At 37.7% G+C, this 14,165-nt stretch overlaps 1 pseudogene; it reads left to right on the top strand.

Annotated features, from left to right (window-relative positions):
- The first annotated feature begins 9,933 nt into the window (after positions 1-9,933).
- LOC139015800 (nascent polypeptide-associated complex subunit alpha pseudogene) lies at positions 9,934-10,578 on the top strand (annotated as a pseudogene).
- Positions 10,579-14,165: the final 3,587 nt, after the last annotated feature.

A 14,165-nucleotide genomic window follows, 5' to 3' on the forward strand; every position in this document is an offset into this window, starting at 1 on the left:
GTGATTGGAGCCTGCCAGCTGGGGAAAGGGATAGAGAGGTGGTCAATGCACCTCATAGTGACTGGTCCAGCAGGCATTCTGCTGTTAGGGTCAATTTGCATATTTCCCTTTTATTATATAGGACTAGGGGCTTGTTGCATGAAAATTCATGCACTCGGGGAGGGGGGGTTCCCTTAGCCCGGCCTGCGCCCTCTCGCAGTCCAGGACACCTTGGGGGATGTCCACCTGCCGGCTTAGGTCCACTCCCCAGAGGATTGGGCCTAAGATGGCAGTCAGACATCCCTCTGGCAGCCCAAGAGCCCTTGGGGGATATCCAACTGTGGCTTAGGCCCCCTCTGGGGGAGCAGGCGTAAGTCACAGTCGGACATCCTTAGCACTGTCCATGAAGTGGGAGAGGCTCCCACCACTGCTGCTGCCCTCGCAGCTGTCAGCCCAGCTTGTGGCTGAGCAGAGTTCCTCTGTGGGAACGCACTGACTACCAGGGGGCAGCTCCTGCATTGAGCGTCTGCCCCCTGGTGGTCAGTGTGCGTCACAGTGACCGGCTATTCCAAGTCATTCTGCTGTTAGGGTCAATTTGCATATTACCCTTTTATTATATAGGATATGGGTGCTCATGGTGTAATGTTCCTACAACATTGTTTATCTTGAAAAAATTCTAAATGCTTGCTAATATGGGAATGGAGACATAAATTATTAAATACTAGAGGCTCGGTGCACGAAATTCTTGCATGGAGGGGCGGTCCCCTCAGCCCAGCCTGCATACTCTCCAATCCAGGTCTCCTCGGAAAATGTCTGACTGCAGGTTTAGGCCCGATCCCAGGTTCCCCGTTCTCCATCCCCGGTTCCAAGGGATTGGGCCTAAACCGGCAGTCAGATATCTCTCTCACAATCCTGGACTGCAGGCTCCTAATCGCTCACCTGCCTGCCTGCCTGGTTGCCCCTAACTAGCCCCCCCTGCCAGCCTGGTCACCTCCAACTGCCCCCCCGCACCAGCCTAGACACTCCTCACTGCCCCCCCTTCCAGCCTAATTCCCCCCAATTGCCCCCCCCCCCGTCAGCCTGGTTGCCCCCAACTGCACTCCCCTCCCCCCGCTGGTCCAGTCGCCCCTAACTGCCTCTCATGCTGGCCTTGTAACCTCTTACTGCCCCCCAACCCCTGCCAGCCTGGTCACCCCTCACAGCTCCCCCGCTGGTCTGGTTGCCCCACATAACCTGCTGTTCAAGTCATTTGGTTGTAGGCAGCCATCTTGTGAGGGCATGAGGGTTAATTTGCATATTACCTCTTTATTATATAAGATTGATTAAAATAAATTAGCTAGATGTGGCTAAACTGTGATCATAATAAAAAACCAAATCTGCAATTAAATGTTACAAAATTATATATGCCATTTACACAAGTAAAAAAGCAGAACAATATTATTTATTATTTATGAACTTAAAATACTACAAAAGACACTATACATAAGGAGAGTATACAAACAGTTGAGGATAGTTATTACCTTTTGATAAAAAGGAAAAGGAGAAATAGAATCAAGTGGGAAGCTTTCACTGTATATGAACTGTTTTATTTCTTTTAAAATAGAGAGAGAAGCAACTATGGCAAAATGTTGAGTTCTCAAATCTGGATGGTGGGAATATAAATATCTATCATAATTTTTGTTTCTGTCTGTATGATGAAAATATTTTAATATTAAATTAAAGAAAAAGAAAAAATATAAACACTTTGCTTGCCTGTCTAAATAAATGAATGCATGTAAAAGCATTAAGATTGTTCCTCAATAGCTACACCTACTGTGTGATTAGTTTTGAGCATGAGCTATACTCTTATGTTCAAGTTTACTATTTAATCATAATCACTGTGAAAAATAGAAGAACATATGTTAGTTGAAAGATAACATTTTCCTAGGGCAAATGAATGTGAACAAGCAAGAAAAGTTCTGCTTGGAAGGCTATTAGAAACAGGAATTAAATATATATATATATATATATTTTTTTTTATATTTTATTGATTTTTTACAGAGAGGAAGGGAGAGAGATAGAGAGTTAGAAACATCGATGAGAGAGAAACATCGATCAGCTGCCTCCTGCACACCTCGTACTGGGGATGTGCCCGCAACCCAGGTACATGCCCTTGACCGGAATTGAACCTGGGACCTTTCAGTCCGCAGGCCGACACTCTATCCACTGAGCCAAACTGGTTCCGGCAGGAATTAAATATTTTGACCCAAAATTATGTCAGTCTTAATATTAAAAGCTCTGCAATGAGGAGTAAAATAATATCTGGGATCTGTTTATCTGCGCTATTATGTTTTAACATCAGATTGTATTAGAGGTATTCTTCTTTTTACAGTTTCTGATTCATTCTACTAATGTATTTTAACAATGCACTCAAATATTGATAAATTGACATAATCCTTTTGAAGCCCTTGTACATTTTGAGGTTTCAAAATAGTTTTCTATGTTTGTCTAATGCTATGTATTTATGCTTGTTTTATTTTATTTTATAAACTTTATTTTATGATTTGAAAAATAACGCCATGTTTATCTATATAATAAAGAGATAATATGCAAATGGACTGTCATGCCCTCCCAAAAGATCGCCGCCTCCCTGTGGGCACAAGATGGCTGCCACAGGATGGCCGGCAGAGGAGTGCAGTTGTGGGAGATCAGGACAGCAGGGGAGGGCAGTTAGGGGCGACCAGGCCAGCAGGGGAGGGTAGTTGGGGAGACCAAGCCAGAAGGGGAGGGCAGTTGGGGGCAACCAGGCCTGCAGGGGAGGGCAGATGGGGGGACCAGGCCTGCAGGGGAGGGCAGTGGGAGTAACCATGCCGGCAGGGGAGGGCAGTTGGGAGCGATCGGGCTGGCAGGGGAGGGTAGTTGGGAGCGATCGGGCTGGCAGGGGAGCAGTTGGGCATTGATCAGGCTGGCAGGGGAGTGGTTAGGGGGTGATCAGGCTGGCAGGCAGGTGAGTGGTTGGGAGCCAGCAGTCCCGGATTGTGAGAGGGTGCAGGCTGGACTGAGGGACAACCTCCCCCTCATGCACTGGGCCTCTAGTTGCATAATAATAATAAAAAACACTCCAAAATAAACAAAGAAACAATCACCACCATACTTTTTAACACGCACAGTGATTCTTAAAAACATTTGGTTCCTTTTAGTACTTTTATATGCAATGTATACCATTGTTTTTAACATACTTGCAATCATAATATACAATATAAACTATTATTATTGCTTCTGAAGTTTATTTTGAGATACAATCTATCATTTAAAAGTCTGCCTGTTACTTTAAGAAGGTGGGGAGGTGGGTGGGTGGGTGGAAAGAGATTATTAACTGAAGAACTTTTATGCACATAGACAATAGTGTAGTGAAGGGTGCTTAGGCAAAAGATGGAAGAAACTGTTAGAGAAATTACACATTAAGACTAATTTAAGGTTTGAGTTGGAGGAAAGTTGTGTATAATCTGAAAGACCAGGCATTTTTTCCTTACCAAATACTACTATGTAAGTGATCAAAATCTCTACTTTACACAAGCTGCCAAAAAGAGAATAAAATTTTGTATCTACGTGAGCAATTGCTGAATACTATGAAAAACACACAATTTCCTGTCTTGGTTTGATCTATATTGTCTCTTAGTTTGATCTATTTGCAGTTTTAGTTTCTGCATTCAAAATTTTGTAGAATAGGGTTGAGAGAATCAATAAATGCAGTAAGCCTCAATATATTGATAAAAACAACAAAACACTCAATTCCCTACTATGATAAATCTCTGAGGCATTTTAAGCGACATGTTATGTTACAGAATAGTTGAGAAAAATATTTATAAGGGCTAGGATTGCATGGTAGATAAATTAGTCTGCTTGCATCTGTACTTTCTCTTGCAAGAAAAGAAAACTTAATCTCGCTTTAAAACTATAAAATATTTTTGCTAAATTACATCTATATGCGTGTATATGGAAACCAAACAACCCAAACATTAGTCAATCAAAAGAATTCAACTGGAATTTTTTATTCCTCACTCATTTTGATTATTGAAGTTTTACTTAAATAGGCCTGAATTTGTGTGTGTGTCTGATGTTGGACATAATATTCTATTAAAGGTCTGCACATGCACTATTATCAAATGCAGTACCCACTAGACACATGTGGCTAATGAACATTTAAGATGTGCTAGTCCAAATTGAGATAACTGTAAAATATATACCAGACTTTAGGATATCTACACTAATAAAAGACAAACATGCAAATTGACCTTACCTTTGCTACACCTTAAGCCACGCCCACCAGTCAATCAGAGCGACTATATGGAAATTAACCCAACCAAGATGGCGGCCGGCAGCCACGAAGCTGGAGTGAGCAGGAGGCTTGCTTTTTCCAGTGATGGAGGAAGCCAAGCTTCCCCGCCTGCCGTGGCCCGGCTCTGAGCTCCACTGAAAGCAACAAAGTTTTAATTATAGAAGGTAAACAAACCCCAGATACCTGCTTTCAGCCAGCCGTGGCCACGGAGCTGGAGTGAGCAGGAGTGGGTTGCCCCTGGCGATGGAGGAAGCCAAGCTTTCTGCAGGCCTCCGCTAAAGGCAACAAAGTTTCAATTATAGAAGGTAAATAAATCCCAGAATAAAAAAAAAAAAAGGAGGGGCTGGGAGCTTACGTCGCCAGGGGGTTTGGCCAGCCTGAAAACGGCCCTCAGCCCCTCACCCAGACTGGCCAGGCACCCCAGTGGGGACCCCCCATCCTAAATGGGGGGTGGCCAGCCTGAAAACAGCCATCAGCCCCTCACCCTGGCTGGCCAAACCTCCATGGGGTGAGGGTCCCAACTGGGGTGGACATCCTCTGAGGGGTCCCACACTGCAAGAGGGTATAGGCCAGGCTGAGGGACACCACCAAGTGCACAAATTTTTGTGCACCGGGCCTCTAGTTTTATATAAAAATGAATAAAAAGTAGCTCATTGATGTTTTATATTGATTACATGATAAATGATAATATTTTGGATATATTCAATTAAAGACATTATTAAATTATATTTCACCCTTATAAATTTTTAAAAGTGACTACTAGAAAATTTAAAATATATGGATATGAACTTTACACCAATATGACAAACACTGTATTTCTATTGGTCTGAAACACAATTAACAGTGACAAGGATACACATAACATGCTACAGAATTTTCTTAATTTTTGAATATAGAACTCTAAAATATTTATATCTATGTGCAAATTAAAATGTTATTTTAACCTTGAATTAATTTTGTAAGATTCCTCCCAGGATATGTAGAACACATGTTGAACTTATCAGTAGTCTCTAAGAGATGCTCTACCAAATTACAGCAACTGATTTTTATACATTTTGTGACTTTTATTTTGAATTGTCCTCTGATTTGAATATATATATATATACATATATATATATATATTTAATATTTATGTTGAGAGCTTCTACCTGGGTCTGAAAAAGATGATAATTTGTATTTTAAATTATACTTATGGATGCCAATTGTCACATCAAATTTGTAGGTGAGCATAGCATGTGAGCCAAAACAGTTTCCTAAATAAATCCCAGAAACATGCAGTCTCCCATGCAGCCACAGCAGTGCCGGGACAAGGCTGGACTTCCTCTGCATGGCAGCCCTTCTAAAATCTCTTTTTATAAATACGTTTGACACATATTAATTGAGCATAGTGGCTTGGGCTGATTTCTGGGTTCGCTGGTCTGTTCCATTGATCTATATACCTGTTCTTGTGCCAGTACCAGGCTGTTTTGAGCACAGTGGCTTTTTAGTATAATTTGATATCTGGTATTGTGATTCCTCCAACTTTGTTCTTCTTAGTCAGGATTTCTGTGGCTATTCGAAGTCTTTTTTGGTCCCATATAAAGTTTTGGAGTGTTTCTTCTAGATCTGTGAAATATGCGATTGCTATTTTAATAGGGATTGCATTGAATATGTAGTTTTCTTAGGGTAATATTGGAGCAGAGACAGTCTTTTCGATAAATGGTGTTGGGAAAATTGGACAGGTACATGCAAAAAAAAAATGAAACTAGACCACCATACACAAGAATAAACTCAAAATAGGTAAGACTTAAATGTAAGACATGAAACCATAAAAATCCTAGAAGAAACCATAGGCACCAAAATCTCAGATCTCTCCCAGCAATATGTTTACTGATACATCTCCTAGGAAGATGGAAACTAAGAGGAAAATAAACAAATGGGACTACATCAACATAAAAAGCTTCTGCACTGCAAACATAACCATCAACAAAACAAAAAAAGTCCACTATATGGGAGACCATATTTGCCAATGATACATCCAATAAGGTGTTAATTTCTAAAATATATAGGGAACTCATACAACTTAATAAAAGGAAGACAAACAATCCAATTAAAAAAAGGACAAAGGACCTAAATAGACACTTCTTCAAAGTGGACATACAGAGGCCAAGAGACATATGAAAAAAATGCTCTAAGTCACTAATCATCTAAGAGATGCAAATCAAAGCAACAATGAGATATCACCTCACACCTGTCAGAATGACTATCATCAACAAATCAACAAAGGACAAGTGTTGGGAAGGATTCAGAGAAAAGGGAACCCTAGTACCCTGCTGGTGGGAATGCAGACTGGTGCAGCCACTGTGGAAAACAGTATGGAGTTTATTAAAAATGGAACTCCAATTTGACCCAGTGATTCCACTTCTAGGAATATACCCTAAGAAATCAGAAACACTCATCAGAAAGAATGTATGCACTTTTATGTTCATAATATCACAATTTACAATAGCTAAGATTTGGAAACAGCCTAAATGCCCATCAGTAGATGAGTGGATAAAAAAGCTGTGGTACATTTATACCATGGAATACTATGCAGCTATAAAAAAGAAAAAAACCTCTTACCATTTGCAACAGCATGGATGAACCTGGAGAGTATTATGCTCAACAAAATAAGCCAGTCAGAGAAAGCTAAATATCACATGATTTCACTCATATGTGGACTCTAATGAACCAAATAAACTGTTGATAGAAAATAGACCCAGAGACATAGAAGCATGAACAGACTGTTGAGCCTCAGAGGGAAGACAGGGTAGGGTGGGTGGGAAGGGATCAACCAATGAACTTGTATGCATATATGCATAATCTGTGGACACAGACAATGGGGTGATGAGGGCCTGGAGGGGATGAGGGAGACAGGAATGGGCTGGAAGGGGTTAGTGGGGGGAAAAGAAGGATCTATGTAATACTTTCAACAATAAAGATTTAAAAAATAAATAAATATAGAGTTCATTTCTAAAATAAAATAAAATAAACACATTTGAATATAATTTTAAATGTTTAAAAGATGAAAAATTATACCAGGGTAAACATACAGCCCGGGCATGTGACCTGACAGGGGATTGAATCATGAACTCCTGGTTTTTAGGTCAACACTATACCACTGAGCCACACCAGCCTGGCAACAGTAGTATTATTTTAATGTATGTCCTTATTAGTTTAAAAATGGTGTATATTATTTGCCAAATCTGTTGAAATTTATGTTCTATTTGTTAGGTAAATCCTTTATTAATGGAATTTTTGCTTAATTAAGAACTATTAAATCATTCCTGCTAACATCACTATACAATTAGGTCATAGATTAGTAAGATTTATTTATTTTTTTTACATGAGTCTGAGGACTTACATTTCCAACATTTTTGTTATAATAGAGAACCTATTTGGCACTTGTTTCTTTTCATTTCATACCATTATTGATGTATAATTTAATGATGGACAATTTCTAATGCATTTGTTGATAAATAGATCAGCTTTGCTATCTATAGGATTACTGTGTTTTATCTTTTCTTCATTAAATTGTCAAGGCTGCTATCCTCAATCACAAGTACATCCTGTACAACAATGATTGGTAATATAAAAGTGCACTGAAGAGCATTTCAATTTTTGAACTTCCTGGGTTTAGGTTTTAGTTAATTATTCTACAATTGATTTGAATGTAGGGATGTCATTGATCTCCATCTCCCAAATGACTCACTTATTGTCTGATATTAAACATGGCATTCAGGGTGGTATGTTAACTCTCTCAAGCAAAAGGAACACTACTGAGTGAATTATAATAAAGTTGTTATTATATTTGGGCTTTCTTTATTCAGGTCATTTATGGAAAGCTTCTGAGATGATGCCACGACCCTATATTCTTGGCCAATTATTCTGTCAATATATGCCCCAGTCTGACTCATGATATCATAGAGTTGCAAAGCAAATGAGAGCTTCTAGTCACTCTCATTTTAGGAAGGCCAGAATGATTAACAATTTTATAACATCATAAAAGTAATGATGTATCTGGGGAGAAAGAAAAAGTGACCTAACCCTTAATACACAGTTTTAGAAGAATCTAAAATTCTTTTATGTACTAGCTGTGTGATATTTGGCAAGTTGTATAACCTATCTAGTCATTTTTTTTCATTTTGTTTAAACCGATAATGCCTACCCCATAGGTTTGTGCAAAAAATAAAAGCAGATACACAGTGATTGTTGAATTTCCTTCTTTTATTGTTATTGTTTCAGAGAAACCCACAACCAGAAATTAAAACTTATTTCTTGGTTATTGTCTCTTGGAAATATTACCCTTTATTATTGTTTAGTTTAGCAAATTTTATTTAAAATCATTCTTAATCAAAGAATTAAAGTATTCTAAAACATTGTATTGTCTTTGGTGTTTGAGCAGAGGGAGGAACGGAAAGATATCAAGACAGTTTGAGCTCCAGTCTCACGGCATTAGAAGTGAACTGAAGCTAGAGATATCTCAGCTTTTATCTTTCCTGGAGTAGGGGGGTCTTTACAGATTGTTCCTTTATTCCATTGCAATTCCATGAATAACAGTGAAAATGAGGGCTGATTCACTTGGCATCTGTGTAGCTCCCTTTGCCTCTTCTCTTGTCGTACAAACATAGGCTCCTGGGATCCTATTATTGCAGTTATTTCTTTTTTCCACTGAGGAAAAACTTAGTTCTGTATGTGATATTGGTGAGATATTTCAAAGATGTCAAAATTCAGTTGTTTGATTGTTGACTTGTATTGCTGTTAAAGTTTAGGAAGTAGAATATAATGGTTGAAAACCAGGTATTTGAAATTGTACTTTACATACTATAGCTATCCTAAAGTTAAAATATGATATGTGTCAAACCATCTTTATTTCCATAGTCTAATTCTAGAGGAGAATTTTCAGAAGTGAATCTAATTTTTTTTTTTTTTAATTCAGACAAAACTGGTTAACTTCACTCTAGACTTGTGGGTTGTTGAGACAAATATCTGGCTCGAGGCACCACCGCATTGGAAGAGCAGTGCCTAAGTGTGATAAACGTGCCAGTAGAACTCCTCCAAATAAGAAGCAAAGGGGCAATGCCGTATTTTTAAAATTAGGTTATACCTTTTTAAAAATTTCATGTTTGACATTAAAAAGTTTATTTATCATAATTATTGACTAGTCAATAAAATGCACCCTTTTGTTTTAGAAAATAATTATGGGCAAACTTTTTTTTGGAGCAGAAATTCATTAATGATAAGTTACTTTTGAAATATGGGTAACAAAAACATTACATGTTAAGATAGCATTATAAAACATTAATTTACAATCCCCAATAAATTATTTGTACAATAGCAATATTGTTGCTTAATGGTATTTTCTATTTTTTATACATTTTATGAGGTGGTTATATATTAATTGATGGCTAGCCAAACATGATATTGTTTTAAATCATCCCTTTGAAATTATCTTCATTTGATAAATAACTGAGGTTCAGAAAGATTAAATAAATTTCCCCATGTTACTCACACCAGAATTTGAACCCAGGAGGTCTCCTAATTCCTAAATCCTTTGATTTTACATTACACCCCAACACAATAAGAGATACAGAGATATTTCTGCAACATGTTGGGTCATGCTCTCTTCCTGCTGTCATTTTGGTTCCTCATTCTGCACAAAATGCACAGAGCAGGTGTCGCCACAGCCCCAGGCTAATCAGGGTCTGGAGCAGAATCTAACAATGATGGAACAGTATCAGAGCTTCAGGAACAAGATTTCACACAGGCAACCACCTGAGCCTCGCTGGCAGCAGCAGCTGAAATCAATGAAAAAGCAGTCAGTAAGGAAAAACAGAGTGGAGTGAAAAGAAGACACGAGAGGCTATGTCCAAACTGGGTCTTCAATGGGGCACAGGGGTTACTAAAATCACTAATCTAGAAGTCTAAAAATATCCTCTTTATCATCACAAAACCAGATGTCCATTAGAGCTCAGCTTCAGATACCTATGTAGTTTTTGACGAAGTCAAGATTGAAAATTTATCCCAGCAAGCACAGTTAACAGCTACCGAGAAATTCAAAGTTCAAGGTGAAACTGTCTCAAATGTTAAACAGAACACTCTGACTCCAACTGTACAAGAAGAGAGTGAAGAGAAAGAGGTTGATGAAACAGGAGTGGAAGTTAAGGACATAGAATTGATTATGTCACAGGAGAAATGTGTTGACAGCAAAGGCAGTCCCAGCCCTGAAGGACAACAGTAATGATATTGTAACACTGTTATAGAATTAACAATGTAACCGTCTAAATATGAGGACCTTTTTTGTGTGTTTTAAAATACTAACTGCAGCTTATTTTGAAGTCTGTACTGTTTCTATTATTAATAAAGTAATGATTTTGATTTCTTGTGATATATATATATATATGTATATATATATATATATGATAATGTGGAGAGAGAAGTGAATTGACTTAATGCTAACTCACCTGAACTAGGGAGAGAACTTCTGAATCTACAGGAAGAAAACTGAAGCCCAAAGAACTAAACTTGCCCAAGTCTACCACTTGGGCTGTGATAGATCTAGTACTTGCACAGTGAGATTAAGAGGAAATGGTAACTACAAATTAAAGAAAATACAAAGATTAAGAAAGATTGCTGAGTAGTGTTTAAAAATCAACATATATTGAAGCTCAAATAAATAACCATTCTTTCCTTATAGTCATATGACCAAAGCAATATCTTCTCAGTCTAATTTTTCTATTCTATTTTCCCCAGAAAATGGAATAGTTATCTTTTTTGGTTCATATTTCCTCATTTGATCTTCTTTCTTAATATTTTCTACTCCTTATCTCTTCTTAGGACCTGTTTTGTTCTTTAGATATTCAGCTAGTCTGCTAACAAAGAGAAATTCTGTAGCTGAAATATCATTGGCCAGGTTATTAATTACAGAATCAAGGTTCAGTTTGTATGGTTGGTAAACAACTTTTATTGACAAACTAGAGGCCCGGTGCATGAAATTTGTGCACTGGTGGGAGGTGTCCCTCAGCCCAGCCTGCACCCTCTCCAATCTGGGACCCTGAGGGGGATGTACTACTGCCAGTTTAGGCCTGATTCCTGTGGGATCGGGCAAAAAACAGCAGTCGGACATGCCTCTCACAATCCAGGACTGCTGGCTCCCAACCGCTTGCCTGCCTGCCTGCCTGATTGCCCCTAACAGCTACTGCCTGCCAGCTTGATGACCTCCTAACCACTCCCCTGCCAGCCCGATCGCCCCCAACTGCCCTCCCCTGCCAGCCCAGTCATCGCTAACTGCCCTCCCCTGCCAGACATCTTGTGGTGGCCATCTTATGACTACATGGGGGCAGCCATCTTGTGCGAGGGCATGATGATCAATTTGCATATTACCTCTTTATTATATAGGATACTGTCATAACAGAGCATGGATTAAATGCTCTTTCTTGTGCTGCTGAGTTCCTGGGTCACATATTCGCTTGGGCATATGTATTAAAGTATTTTCTCTAAATTTACACTTTACTGGGTTACCCAAGGCTTTCTGGGTGACTTCTCATTACTTGCTACTCAGTATGTGGCCCACTAACAAGCAACACTGGCATATTCTTATCTAATGCTCATTAAAATGGGGCCTCTTAAGACCCCAGGACATACTGAGTAAAAACAGTATCCCCAGATGGTTCTTCTTCACATTAAAGTTTGAAAACTACTGATATTTGCTATTCATTATCTCATAGGTAGATATTTCTTTACACATCTCCTTGGGCCTGTTCTTCTAAGACTTTCATGTCATGGTTATATGGATATTATTTTTTATGATATTTACTTAGTACTCATGCATAGTTGATGCTCTGATGAGTATTGCAGAATCTAAAGTGGATTGGATAAATATATTATTCCTCTTGGATGTTTCAAGTAATATCTGCAGAAACAGATAGAAAGACCATGAAAAAATTGCATTTTAGAGTGAAGACTTTACTGCCAATACAACCTCACACTTAATCACTCCTTATGTTTCTCTGAACACTATGAAATTTTACCCAATATATTTTTAGTGGATGCTGAATGTTATTAAGCTAAAACCCACAAATTTAAAAATAATTATCAATTTTTTATAGTAGAAATTGTAAATTCTAAATTAAACCATGAGCAATTAAAAAATGCCTTTTCCTTTTTAGGCAATTTTGTCATAATACTACAGATGAACACTTTAAGATATGGTATCAAGTTCTAGAAAGTAAAGCCTCTCCAATTTTTTTTTATATTTTTATTGATTTCAGAGAGAAAGGGAGAGGGAGATAGAGATAGAAACATCAATAATGAGAGAGAATTATTGATCAGCTGCCTCCTGCATGCCCCCTACTAGGGATCGAGCCTGCAACCTGAGCATGTGACCTTGACTGGAGTCAAACCCGGGACCCTCCAGTCCACAGGCCGACACTCTATCCACTGAGCCAAACCAGCTAGGGCCCCTCTCCAATATTTGAATGAGAGCCTCATTAGCTCTTCCTGACAAAATGCAGTGTTTAATCTAGATAGCTTATGTAAGTCTGAAAGTTGTTTGCTAAAAAACATTTTTAAAAAAAATCATTGGAAAGAAAAAAAAACAGTGGATTATATTATGAAGCTCAACTAATATGAAATTGACTCCAAGTTTGCAATCTTCTCTTTATTCAAACCTAACCAAAGAAAATTCTGAATCTTAGCTAAAATAAACATACTTATAATGATGGGGAACCTAAGTGAATTAGCTTAATGTGATAGTCAGCTTTCTGAATGAGAGTTGCATAATATGAAAGATTCACCAAATGAGAAAAGAGTGCAGTTCAGATGTCAGCAGTATTTCAAAGTGAGCAGTGAGTAACTGAGTCCTGCAATCCTGTCAGCAAAACAATACAATGGCATGCAGAAGAGCTTCTTGCTCTAAAATATATTCAGACTCCTCCTTTTTACCCCAAAAGATAATCCCATCTGTCTCCACAACTTCAAATTTTTTTTCTAAAGTTCTTCCTCTCTCATTCATATCTCCTATCTAAATTCCGTGTCAACCAAGTGAAATTCTTCACATCCATTAATATACCATAATAGATGCATTTTTCCCCTAGTAGATTGAAAACAATTTCCTCTGTTGTTTAGTAGCTACTTCTGTATTATACAGAGTTAAAACACTATGGTCAACACAAAATTACATTTTGCAGTACTCATATATCCTCCCCTTTCTATATGGTTGAAAGCAAAGAATTTTCCTGGTTAATTTTTGAAGTTTGTACATTATCCAACATATTTCAGAGCAATAATATATTTTTCATTAATAGTTGTTATATTGAATTCACATTAAAATATGTATGACTATTCAAATGTTGTATGTCATTATTCTTCTCTGACCTTGCTGTTCTGAGATCTTTTCATTACAAGAATTTCAACATTATATTTTGAAAGAAATATAAAAAATTAGCATTGCATTTTCCAATGAAGAATACGATATCTTTAATATCTTTTTTTTTTAATGGTGAAAAGGGGAATTTTGGATAGCTTAAAAAGAAAATGAAGGCTGAATATAACACATATTTTTCCAAATTTGGTGATGTCAACATGGGTATTCTCTTTTGCAACTAATTTATTTTATCATATTTTGAACATTTTTTGTCCACGCATAAATGACTCTTTCTCCATAGGGTCATTCTCTTAAAATTAAAAAAAAGTCTTAAAAGCTTCTGTGAAAACAAATAGCTCTGTTTTATACTCATTAAATAATTAATATGTGAATATATTATATAACTTTATTAGCAATAATGAAGTCTAATGGGGCCTTCTGTTTATATTCTATTGCTAAAGATATTCTCTTACTACATTTTTTTTC

Source organism: Myotis yumanensis, unplaced genomic scaffold (assembly GCF_028538775.1).
Source record: "Myotis yumanensis isolate MYYU_CA2020_CCGP unplaced genomic scaffold, mMyoYum1.0.hap1 SCAF_8, whole genome shotgun sequence".
Lineage (NCBI taxonomy): Eukaryota > Metazoa > Chordata > Mammalia > Chiroptera > Vespertilionidae > Myotis > Myotis yumanensis.